This window comes from Sardina pilchardus, chromosome 19 (assembly GCF_963854185.1).
Source record: "Sardina pilchardus chromosome 19, fSarPil1.1, whole genome shotgun sequence".
Classification (NCBI taxonomy): domain Eukaryota; kingdom Metazoa; phylum Chordata; class Actinopteri; order Clupeiformes; family Clupeidae; genus Sardina; species Sardina pilchardus.
Window position 1 is genome coordinate 15,391,771 of NC_085012.1, and position 10,706 is coordinate 15,402,476.

The 10,706-nt window shown below is 38.3% G+C and overlaps 1 long non-coding RNA gene across 1 annotated transcript; it reads left to right on the top strand.

The window, feature by feature from the left end:
* The first annotated feature begins 259 nt into the window (after positions 1–259).
* LOC134066208 (uncharacterized) lies at positions 260–9,665 on the top strand. Its single transcript, XR_009936390.1, has 3 exons — positions 260–355; positions 8,368–8,475; positions 8,600–9,665. It is a non-coding gene; the product is annotated as an uncharacterized LOC134066208 (long non-coding RNA).
* Positions 9,666–10,706: the final 1,041 nt, after the last annotated feature.

Genomic DNA, 10,706 nt, shown 5'->3' on the forward strand with positions numbered 1-10,706 from the left:
TTCAAACCATAGATATATAAAGCTTTTATATCTATGGTTCAAACGCCCTCGGTAATGCATGACTATCATGATAGATGTTAAGGAAAGGCATTTTGTGTGTGTTTTATCACTGTTTCCCATTTTAATGTGAAGTTAGTGAATACTGTTGAGTCAAATTGGCTTAAAGGCTAACATTAGCACTCGCTAGTAACCTAACCTTATGAACCATATGGACCTTATGAAACGTTCTGTTAGCTGCTAACGTTAATCCCTCTCACACAGATAACCACCAAGGCAGAATGTTGGCGTGTGGAAGTACCTCTACTCAGAGTGATAGAGAAAACTATGGCTCTGCTTTTACTGAAGGAATGGCTACGTAAGTAACACAACTTGGTCGTTTTTCTTAGTGTATTGATAGTATTTTTAGGGCCCGAGCACCGAGGTGCGGCCACTGAAAGTGGCTGCACCGTAGGTGCAAGGCCCTATTGTTTTTGCTCAGATTATTCTTATTATTATTATTATAGTATAATTATCTTACCAGTAACATTTTTCACCAACTTGGCATGCTCTAAAACTCTTGCAATTTAGCTGGCATATGTAGAATTGCATTTGATACTCAGACACAGAGCTGTGGCCTAGGGTGTGGCTCAGGGACTCTATAGCGCCACCTAGCGCGCCGTCTACTGTGGTTAACACATACATTCACGGAAATGAACCAAATTTGGTGGACATGTGTGTTGTATTATTCTGAACAAGTTTTACATTCAAACTATATAGTGAATCTTAGAAGAATTTGAATTATGTGAGATTTTCTGATTTTTGCACATCATGTATTTTGAAATACTTCTCCTAGACGGTTTATCGAAATTATGTCATTTAAGCACTAAAATGATCTTGAGGGGTTGCCTGAGAGGAATTGCGACCAGATTTTTGAATTTCAAAAGTATATTGAAATGGCGAAGGTTTGAATCTAGGTGTCTTATAAAATAAACAAAAAGTTGGTGTTATAGGCAGAAAACAGTGACTAATTTGGATGAAATTTGATGGAGTATTAGTTAGAGGGTTTGTAGTGACAGTCATATACAAAGTTTTGAATTTGGTGTTGTTTGTGTTTTTTAAAAGCTCATTAATGATTGTGGTGGACACAGTTTTAGCTAAAATATTTTGAAGCGAGTTGATGAATAATTATAATCATATCAACCTATGCTGCAATTTTGATTTCAACCATGTTAACAGAAAGTGAGATATTTAGGTTTATTAGGTTTTTATAGGTCTGTGTGCCTAGCCGCGCATGGTCTTGCTCCCTCACTGTGGCTCACCCACTCTCCCCCCACAGTTCTTCCCACCCCTCCCCTCTCTCCCAGCTGGATGTCTTTCTAACCTCCCCCGCTTTCCACATAGAGACTCAGACACAGACAGACACACACACACACACACAGACACACACACACACACACACAGGTTTGAACCTAGGTGTCTTATAAAAGGAACAATAAGTTGGTGTTATAGGCAGAAAGCAGTGACTAATTTGGATGAAATTGAATGGAGTATTAGATAGTGTGGTTGTAGTGACAGTCACATTCAAGTTTTGATGTTGTTTGGTGTGGTTGTGATTTTGTCACTTATAATAGCATATTAATGATTGACACATAGTTTTACCTAAAGTATTATGAGATGAGTTTACAAATACTAATAGTCATATTAACCTATGCTGCAATTTTGACTTTAAACACATTAACAGAAAGTGAGTTATTTAGGGTTATTTGTTTGATGCCCTAGGGAATGAAACTCAATTGTCTGTAAAAGTCTCTCACTCATTTGACATTCTGTGGTCGAGAGCACTGTCCCGCCCACTACATCATGTGATTTGTTAGTCAGTGCAGATCCAGGCGACCCCATAGAAGACTCATAGCATAGCTCTACACTGAGTGTTTTCGTGGATTTATATTGTGGAAACAGTGCAATCATTTTGACTTTTTGTCTACGGAGTTATTCTTGAAAGTAAGGTAACAGTTTTGTTGAAACGCAACTTTGCAAGCTATTTGATGCGGTTCAATAAGTTGGCTAAAGCGCTCGTTTCCTCCATCTAGCTAACTCCAAGTGATGGACGTTAGTGATATGGTGTTTACTAGCTAGTTTATCTTAGCTTACAAATAGAGCCTTGATAGCCTAGGTGACAGCCTAACTAGGCCTACCGAAACACAATCCAAACTTTTGACAGTTGTAAAATGTAACGTGAAGTTCAAATGTGTCACTGTTTGGGAGTAGCCTGCCTTTTGGGAGCTAACGTTATAGCAAGGCAGGTTTTTGTCACGTTCGGTAATTAACAAGTCCCAGTGCGATAACGAACGTCAAATAGCCTAGCTGCTACTGTAGTTGGTCTTGTTTGAAAAGGTCTAGCGGAAAACACAACAGGCACCTAGGGCCAGCCGTAGTAAATTCGACCTGGTTTTAAATCTTGGCCTAAGCTAGCTAGCTAGCTAGCTAACTCCAAGTGATGCACGTTAGCGATATGGTGCTTACTAGTTTATTTTAGCTTACAAATAGAGCATTGATAGCCTAGGTGTCAGTTTAACTCCTGAAACATAATCCAAACCTTTGACAGTTGTAAAACGTAACGAGAAGTTCAAATGTGTCACATTTTGGGAGTAGCCTACCGTTTGTGAGTGGAAGCTAGCTAATGCTAGCTATTGGTGGAGGACGTAAGTTTGAAACCACAACGAACTTACTCTGCCTAACTGAAGGAGGACGTTTCTCCATGGACATCTAGAAAGCAGGTGAGAAGATGACAGAACTAGAACTGGCCGTCTGCTTCACTGGTTAGCTTTCAATCAAGGTAAGAACATTTCCCTCCAGTGCAAGGCAGGTTAATGTTAATCAGTTGTGGTGATTAATTGCCTTTAAATGGAGTGAACCATCTATCTATTCAAAATAATCTAAACGTTTCCACTGTCTGGAAATACGTTAGTTTGGTGCCACCGATTCATATGAGCAGTCGTGCAATGTGTGTGTGATCCAAGTGAAACCATACGAGGCTAGAAACAACGATATTTTTCAAACGATTGATTCCTGCAACTATACATTGAAACAGCATAGGCAGACTGCCTAATCCTAGTTTTTGAAACGATTGAAGATGGTATGAACATAGTTTATCCCTTTGCATGCGTTTGCAAACATGCTCTGGGTAGACTTCAAAACGTTTTTTTTATTATTTGATCTGCCATCACTAAGCCTAGTTTAATTAGGCTATAGGCCTATGCATTAATAACCTTGCCTATGATGGGCTGAGAAATCTGCTGTCGACGTTAGGCATGAAACGGTAGGCTCAAATTATTTATTTAAAAGACATAATTTATGAAGTTGTTGTTGGCTTTGCCACGCGTTCGCATCCAGTTTGACGTGTCTGGATTTTCCGATAATGACAGCAATCTCGTGATGGCAATATTGACTTTTAATTTCTGCGCGTGTAAACTAGTCTAGGCTACAGTGCCTGAAGTTAGCTGTGACAGACTAGCCTACTGGTTTTCATAGTTTTAGCCACAAAGCCTGTCTACCCTAGGTCAACTAAATTGTTTAGTTATCACCTTGTCATGTCGCGTTTTTCCAGCCTTATCTCCGTGCGCCCCATCCCAAGCAGCAAACATACGTGTTGTACACGTTTTTTTCCAGTGCTAAGCTGGTTTCAGACACGTTCAGAATTGGTTCAGAAATCCGTTCATTTTTGGTAAATGTGTAGGTTCCCGATTACGCTTTTAACACGTTCCAGAATAGTTCATATTAAGTGTCCATGTACGTTTTGGGCACGTTGAAAAAGGGTGTTAAACACAATGGTTGTGAAAAAAACATTAAATAAACGTGATAATCTGTTCGCTTTCGACACCGCAATGCCATCTGTCCACTCTAGAATCTTTGCTGTTGACTGTCTGTTTCACGATGTTGTAACCTTGGTAACCATGGGAGGGAAACAACTACCGCACAGCTTCATGATAACAGATTCGACATTAGATTTGAATTATTACGTTGTGTTAACTCACCGTTCCATACGTCTTGAAGTTCAACGACCACGGTCGGATAATATTAATAACTGTCAGCTGGATATTTAAACCGGTTTAGGTATAATACTTTCATGTCTACGGTGTATTTTTTTCCTAATAAACAATTACATCAGTGGTCTTATCCGTAGATAACAACATCAACTAAGTGCTAGCCTAAGCTAAAATGTCCCAACCACGTTGTTTCAAACTAATAATACAGCCAATAAACTAAGCAACTGAATTGCAATGCATGCTGGGAAGCAAATCTCAATAGCCTGACACGAAATGTAATTGAAGTTTTCAGACGTGTCTGACACGTTTTCCACACGTTTTCCCCCTCGTTAGTATTTGGTGTTAACCAGCACCTTCATTCATTGTTGAAAGTAAGTGTCAGATACGTTCGTTATAAAACGTTGTGATTTACACCCATTTTGAACGTGCAATTTACGTTGTTTTTTAGTTTGTAATAGTTGGTGTAAATTGAAACCGATATTGCATCTTCTGTTGACGTTGGAATCGGTGCTAGATGCGTTGGGTTTTGCACGTGTCTTTTGGCACCAGATTACAACGTGCAATGGACGTTTTTAATAGGGTTATTTGTACTGGTGCCATCAAGCACGTTTAAATAACGTACTATGCACGTCTGTTTTATTTGAAACCAAAATACAACCTAAATAAAACGTTTGTTTTGGTTCAAATAACGTGTTTTGCTGCTTGGGATGTCATTCAAAACGTCATTCAAAACATATTTCGGGATAGCCATCAAACTATGAGAAAACGTATGACGACAGTGCTAAGAGATTAACACATTGGCATGCTTGGTAAACTTGTCTTGCACATAATATTGAGCTGATTTGTTTAGTGAAAATGGCCTGTAGCATTGTGCTGATAGATGAAAAAAGTCGCCTATTTAAAGGCACAGTTTGAATTTTAATCCTAGCTCTCCATTTAGTGTGTGCACTTGAACAAGTGATGTAGCTTATAACAGTAGGGCCAGACATCTGTTTTTAAGAGGAAAGGTGTAGGACATGTTACTTTGGAAGGAGAGGGAGTGGTGCAATTTGATTTTCTTTGGAACTTAAATATCATCAAGCAACCTCTTCAAACAGCATCAATATATCAATAAGCCTATTCACTATTATATTATATTGTACAGGACTAGAGCTAGAGGACTAAGGGGGCAGGCTATATGTTATCAAGTAGGCCTATATTAAAACATGTAGTCAACATTATAACTTTATGTTGGTTTAAGTGAAAACAAAGCATGTCATGAACTAGGAAAATCCATGGTACTACATCATTGTTGGCAAAATGATCATGATAGCCTACATATTTCATCCATATCTGGTTTAGTCTTGAGCAGGCCTAGGCTACTTTGCTATAAATTAGTCGTAGACTTATTACAATATAGTCTATGTATATCTATATATATCGAGGGCTGAGAACCACAGGGGCGTAAGTGACATTTCACCAACTTTACAAGAGAGCCAAAACAAATCTAACTGCTTATGTTCACAGTTAAAGACCTTTGGTTTTTGGTTTTGTCAATCATTTTATATTTATAAATATTTTACTTCTATAATTGTGTCAGCTTAAAAGAGCTCAAGAGCTTTCAGGTGATATATATAACTCAATTTTGACCAAAATGTCACTTACGCAACTGCCCCTTTGGTTCTCAGCCCTCGATATATGTTATAATGTTTATATGTATCACAGTTTATCAACAGTTCTCATAAAAGTCATCTGATGTTATCATTTAAGGGGTCATTTTTGAAAACTTTCTCCTGAGGGTGCTGGGTATATTTTCCTCTTTTTTGTCCTTTGCCAATCACACCCCTGAAATATGGTGTGAATTAGGGATGTAACGATTACCGGTGTGACGGTAAACCATGATAAAAATGTTGATGATAACAATTACCGCGTTCATTTCGAATATCATTATTATCACGGTTGATACTACGGTGTGGTAACCGCGTGTTTAATTCCTCCCAGCTTCATCCGATCCTGCTTTTGACACAAGCTGGAAGGCTACTATGAAACAAAACTTTACCTTACTAATTCTGTTTTCTAATTGATGGATTTAACCATGATTCGGATAAGGCTACACCTGCTTTTAAAGGGCGCAACATTTTCACCCCAAAACGTGCGCTGTATCATGTAGCCACTCTGCGTCTTTTTATGTAGGCCTACACGTTCACATTAAATCTAGGCTATTCCATTAACGTTATCAGGAGAATGCCGTAAAGTTTTATGTTGAGCGCTGGGTGTCACTCGTTGGATATAACAGAGATATACCAAACTCCAAATCATAAGCTATAAGCAGCCAACATTTCCAACCAAGGAAAAAGTGAGCACAATGCCACGGTAACCTACCTACAGTGGGCTATGGAATTTAGTTCATTTAGGTCTACTGTAGTGTTTAATTCAATTTCCGAAAAAAGCTACACAGCCTATTGGCAATCTTTTCCATCAAGGTAACTATCCCGTTAGCTCACGCGTCATGTCTATCATTAGGCTAATGTACAGTAGCCTAGTGCTCACCAAAATCGTAGAAGTTAACATTGCAAGACACTTATCTTTTCTATGATCCCAGCAATATTTTCTTTGACTTGTTAATTTTTTGAACATTCACTTTATTCAATGAAAACGGATATCCTTGAACTATGCGTGACTACTTTCCTCAAGAATGAAGGTTAATATAATTAGGCTACTTCACGTATCTCTTAAAGTGACAGGCTCTCAATTAGACCTACACAACACCCCTGTAATGTCATTAAAGACAAGTGTAATAGTTTAAAAATCAATATGAAGTATTCAAATTACTGAATATTTTTAGCTATACGTAATTATGCAGATCCTAACATATTCTAAACTATTAGCAAAATATATATAGTTGATGAATTCAAAATATGCACTAGAAACAAGACAAGCCATTTTCTGTGTGTGTTGAGGGTTGAGCAGAGACTAGGATTGCCACTGCTGTGAATGATCAGTATCCTGCTGAAGGCAATAAGGGTTTGCCTATATTTTTAATGTAAGAAACACTTTTTTAAACTAAAATATTTCAGCTTGTCTACACCCATCAGCGCTTTCTTAACATATTGTACACACAATTTTTAAAATACCGGGATAATACCGAAAACCGTGGTAATTTTGGTCACTATAACCGTGGGGTTAAATTTTCATACCGTTACATCCCTAGTGTGAATCAATCCATGCTGTTCAACATCATCGAGTGCTGTCAGTAAGAAAAAGAACAAGGAAACTTGATATGACAGAGCAGCAAACACTCATTTTCTATGCCCCATTCAGTTAACCTAATGATAGTTGCTGGTTCAGTATTCGGCTAAGGTTGTATCAAATTTCCTGGTTCTTTATCCTACAGTGACCTCAAACAACAGGGCTTTGAATTTGTTCACTCACAATTTCAATACTGGAAAACTGGTCTTGAAAGTCCTTAAAAAGTGCTTGAATTTGGCCATGATAATGGTGTACAAACCCTGTGCATGTAAATTTAACGGTCTATCGTAGCAATAACAGCAACATTTTCTTTTATTTGGACTTCGGATAGACTTTTTATGAGGAACATTTAAAACCCTTGAACTAATAAAGTAAATTAAGTGAGAGGAAGTGTGCGGACCTTTTACTCTTTTTTTGAACATTTAAAACCTTACAACTTATCTTCGTGGCAGAAGGCGTACTTTAGAAATTTCACAGACAAAATTGTTTTTGCTACCCCTAGTCAGAGACAGAGCTCTGGTCTAGGGTGTGGCTTAGGGACTCTATAGTGCGTGCCACCTAGCAGATTGTGTTGTGGTGACGTGTACATTCACGAAAATGAGGCAAATTTGGTGGTTTTGTGTGTTGTTGCTGCCGCTACTGAAAGATAGAGCTCTGACACATACATTGACACAATTAGGTAGGCTTGTGTGTTATTGCTACCGCTAGTCAGGGACAGAGCTCTGGCCTAGGGTGTCGCTTAGGTACTCTATAGTGCCACCTAGCATGTTGTCTTTTGTGGTTGACACATGTATTCACAAAAATGAACCAAATTTAGTGGGCATGTATGTTGCTCATGCACAGGCACACCAACCCACACATGTTGCTTTGTTAGATTCCGAAATGTCACAGGTCTCCGCACCGCAGGTGCTCGGGCCCGCCATCGCCGCTTGCGGCTATATTTCTTATTGATGTTAAATACACATAGAAATGAAAATAATACAGACAATTTTTAGATTGTTTAGTTTGTCCAGGAGAAATTATTGCTTAGGGTCATCTTGTGCTGTTTCATTGTGTCATTTTTTTTAATTTATATTAATGTATTGCATATGCCATTTCTCTCTTAAACGCATAGCGGAGCGGGCAGCTTTATGAATATAAGGTGAAAAGGATGTATGGAGAAGTTTTGGGAGAGTCAGACAGTCCACGGAACTTGCATTGACTTAGCAATGATCTATGCCAGGTGAGTGGATTGACATACTGTAGTTGCATACATGTGTATTTTACACAATCTGTCTGAGGCTATTTATTTGTGTGGTTGAAAATATCTAATTCTGAGGTTTGTGTTTACATTTTGCTTCCAACAGACGTACAACCCCTGCTGTCATTGGTGATACCACTGCTTGAAAATATGTCAACGTCCTGTAGATCAAGTAAGGTTCCAGTCGAAGTCCTCCTGAAGAATTTGTTGGATTTCTGCCAGTTTTTGATATTGAACTTTAGTGCCTTTTGAGACTCTTGGCTTTTTAATGGCACGCCTCATTCTACCCAAATGGAAGGATTGGAGTGTGTTTATATTGTATATGTTTATAGGCTTGCTAATATTTGCTTAGGCTTTCACATTGTTTTCTGAGATACTTCTCAACTATGTCATTGTGACTCATTGTATCACACTTCAAGACGCGTATCTTTTACTCAATTAGTGTATGCACTGTGAATCCAAACATGAGAATTCTAAGATTATAGCAACTGCAAAGTTACTGCAAGGACAATGTTAGTTTTGTAAAAACCTTAAGTGACAAGCACAAGATGCGATAGTGCTGGGAGCTTTTCTCTTGTAACATTTTAATGCATTTGTAATGGTGACGGTAAGCAGATACTACATTTTCATCTCATATGTTAGTATTAACATGAACTTAAAAGCATGCAAGGTTTTTGTGTGTGAAGTGGTTAACTCAAATATTGGTATAGATCAAGGTTATTAATGTTGATCACCTATGGTGCAAGTTAATCATTTTTTTCCCTCTGCATATAAACACAATGTGGAAGCAAAATATTGAGATCAAACTGTTTTATATTTACACTTACATAAAGAGTTACAACATGTTTTACGTTAAGCATATTGATTAATGTAAGATACTTTGATGTTTTGATATGAATGTGTTTTTAATATGAACATGTTAACTTTTATGTACCTGTATTCATGTGGAGTATTGTGTGTAATATCACAAAGTGATTTTTCTCTCAGAATAAACATTTTAATTTACTTATTGGTTGTGTGAATACATTTCAATTATACCACCTTAAATTTTCACTGGGGTTGTACCCTTAAAGTACAGATTAGTACCTTTTAAGGCTGCTATGCTGTAATGATATACACAGGTACATTTCGGTCATTGCAGGTACACAAGTGTACCTTGATGGGTACAAATGGCTAGGGTACCAAACAGTACCTGCATTAGGGGTACATTATTGTACTTCAAAAGGGTACTGCCCCAGCGACAAGCATTTGTACCGATTTAGGTACACACTGGTACTTCCATTTCTGAGAGCTTTGCTCAGGTTCTTAAGCAGCTCCTCACTCTCCACCAGTCACTTCCCCAATCCCCAGCCACGCCCACTCATCAGGCTCACACTCCTGTCACTCAATATCTCTCTCCCCTACTGAGGCCTTAAAGGCCTGAACACACCAACCCGACCGGCCGACCGTCGGCAGAAAAGCAGTCGGACTATCAATCCTAAAAAACTATCATTGTAGGGTACAAAAGCTATCCGTTAACAGTAGTAAAAAAAATGTAGTAGTGTACAATGCTACCACTGACGACTCTTCCATAGGCCTACTCTCCGCTATTTTGAAAAGGTCAAAGGTTTCTCTGCAACTTGTGCTCAGAATATTCTATGAGTTGCCCAGTGGAAAATACCACATCAAGGGTCTCCGTCTTCTTTGGATTCAGTTAAGTTTTGGATGTGTGAACTTGTTTCTGTGGACGTATGAACTTTATTGGACATTGCCCTCCATCTTCAGTTGCCTTAGTCTGATGGGTTAGCCTTGTTTTGAATTCTGGACCTTCAAGTACTATTCTACTATTCAATAAATCCCCATTACTAGTTCTCCTTCTGTGTATCGTGACATGTTGTTTTGTTGTATGTGTTTTATCAGATAAAAACCAAGACTGAATTTGAAGATGCAGAATGCAGATTTACTGTGATTGATGCACTTAACACATAAGATGTTGATCAAGATATTAATAACAGAGAGCAGGTCAGGATACTTAGCAGAGTAGCCTACGATACTGATCAAAAAGAAACCTATCTTTATGGTGGTGTAACTCAGCAGCCAGAGGATGGAGATGTAGTTGACCTGTGGCTCCCTACAGATCATAGACTAGCCTATAAGACAATACCAATAATAATATTACTAATTTTTACTATCTTTCTCTTTCCTCTTTGAATGCAGCTAACTCAATCTTACAA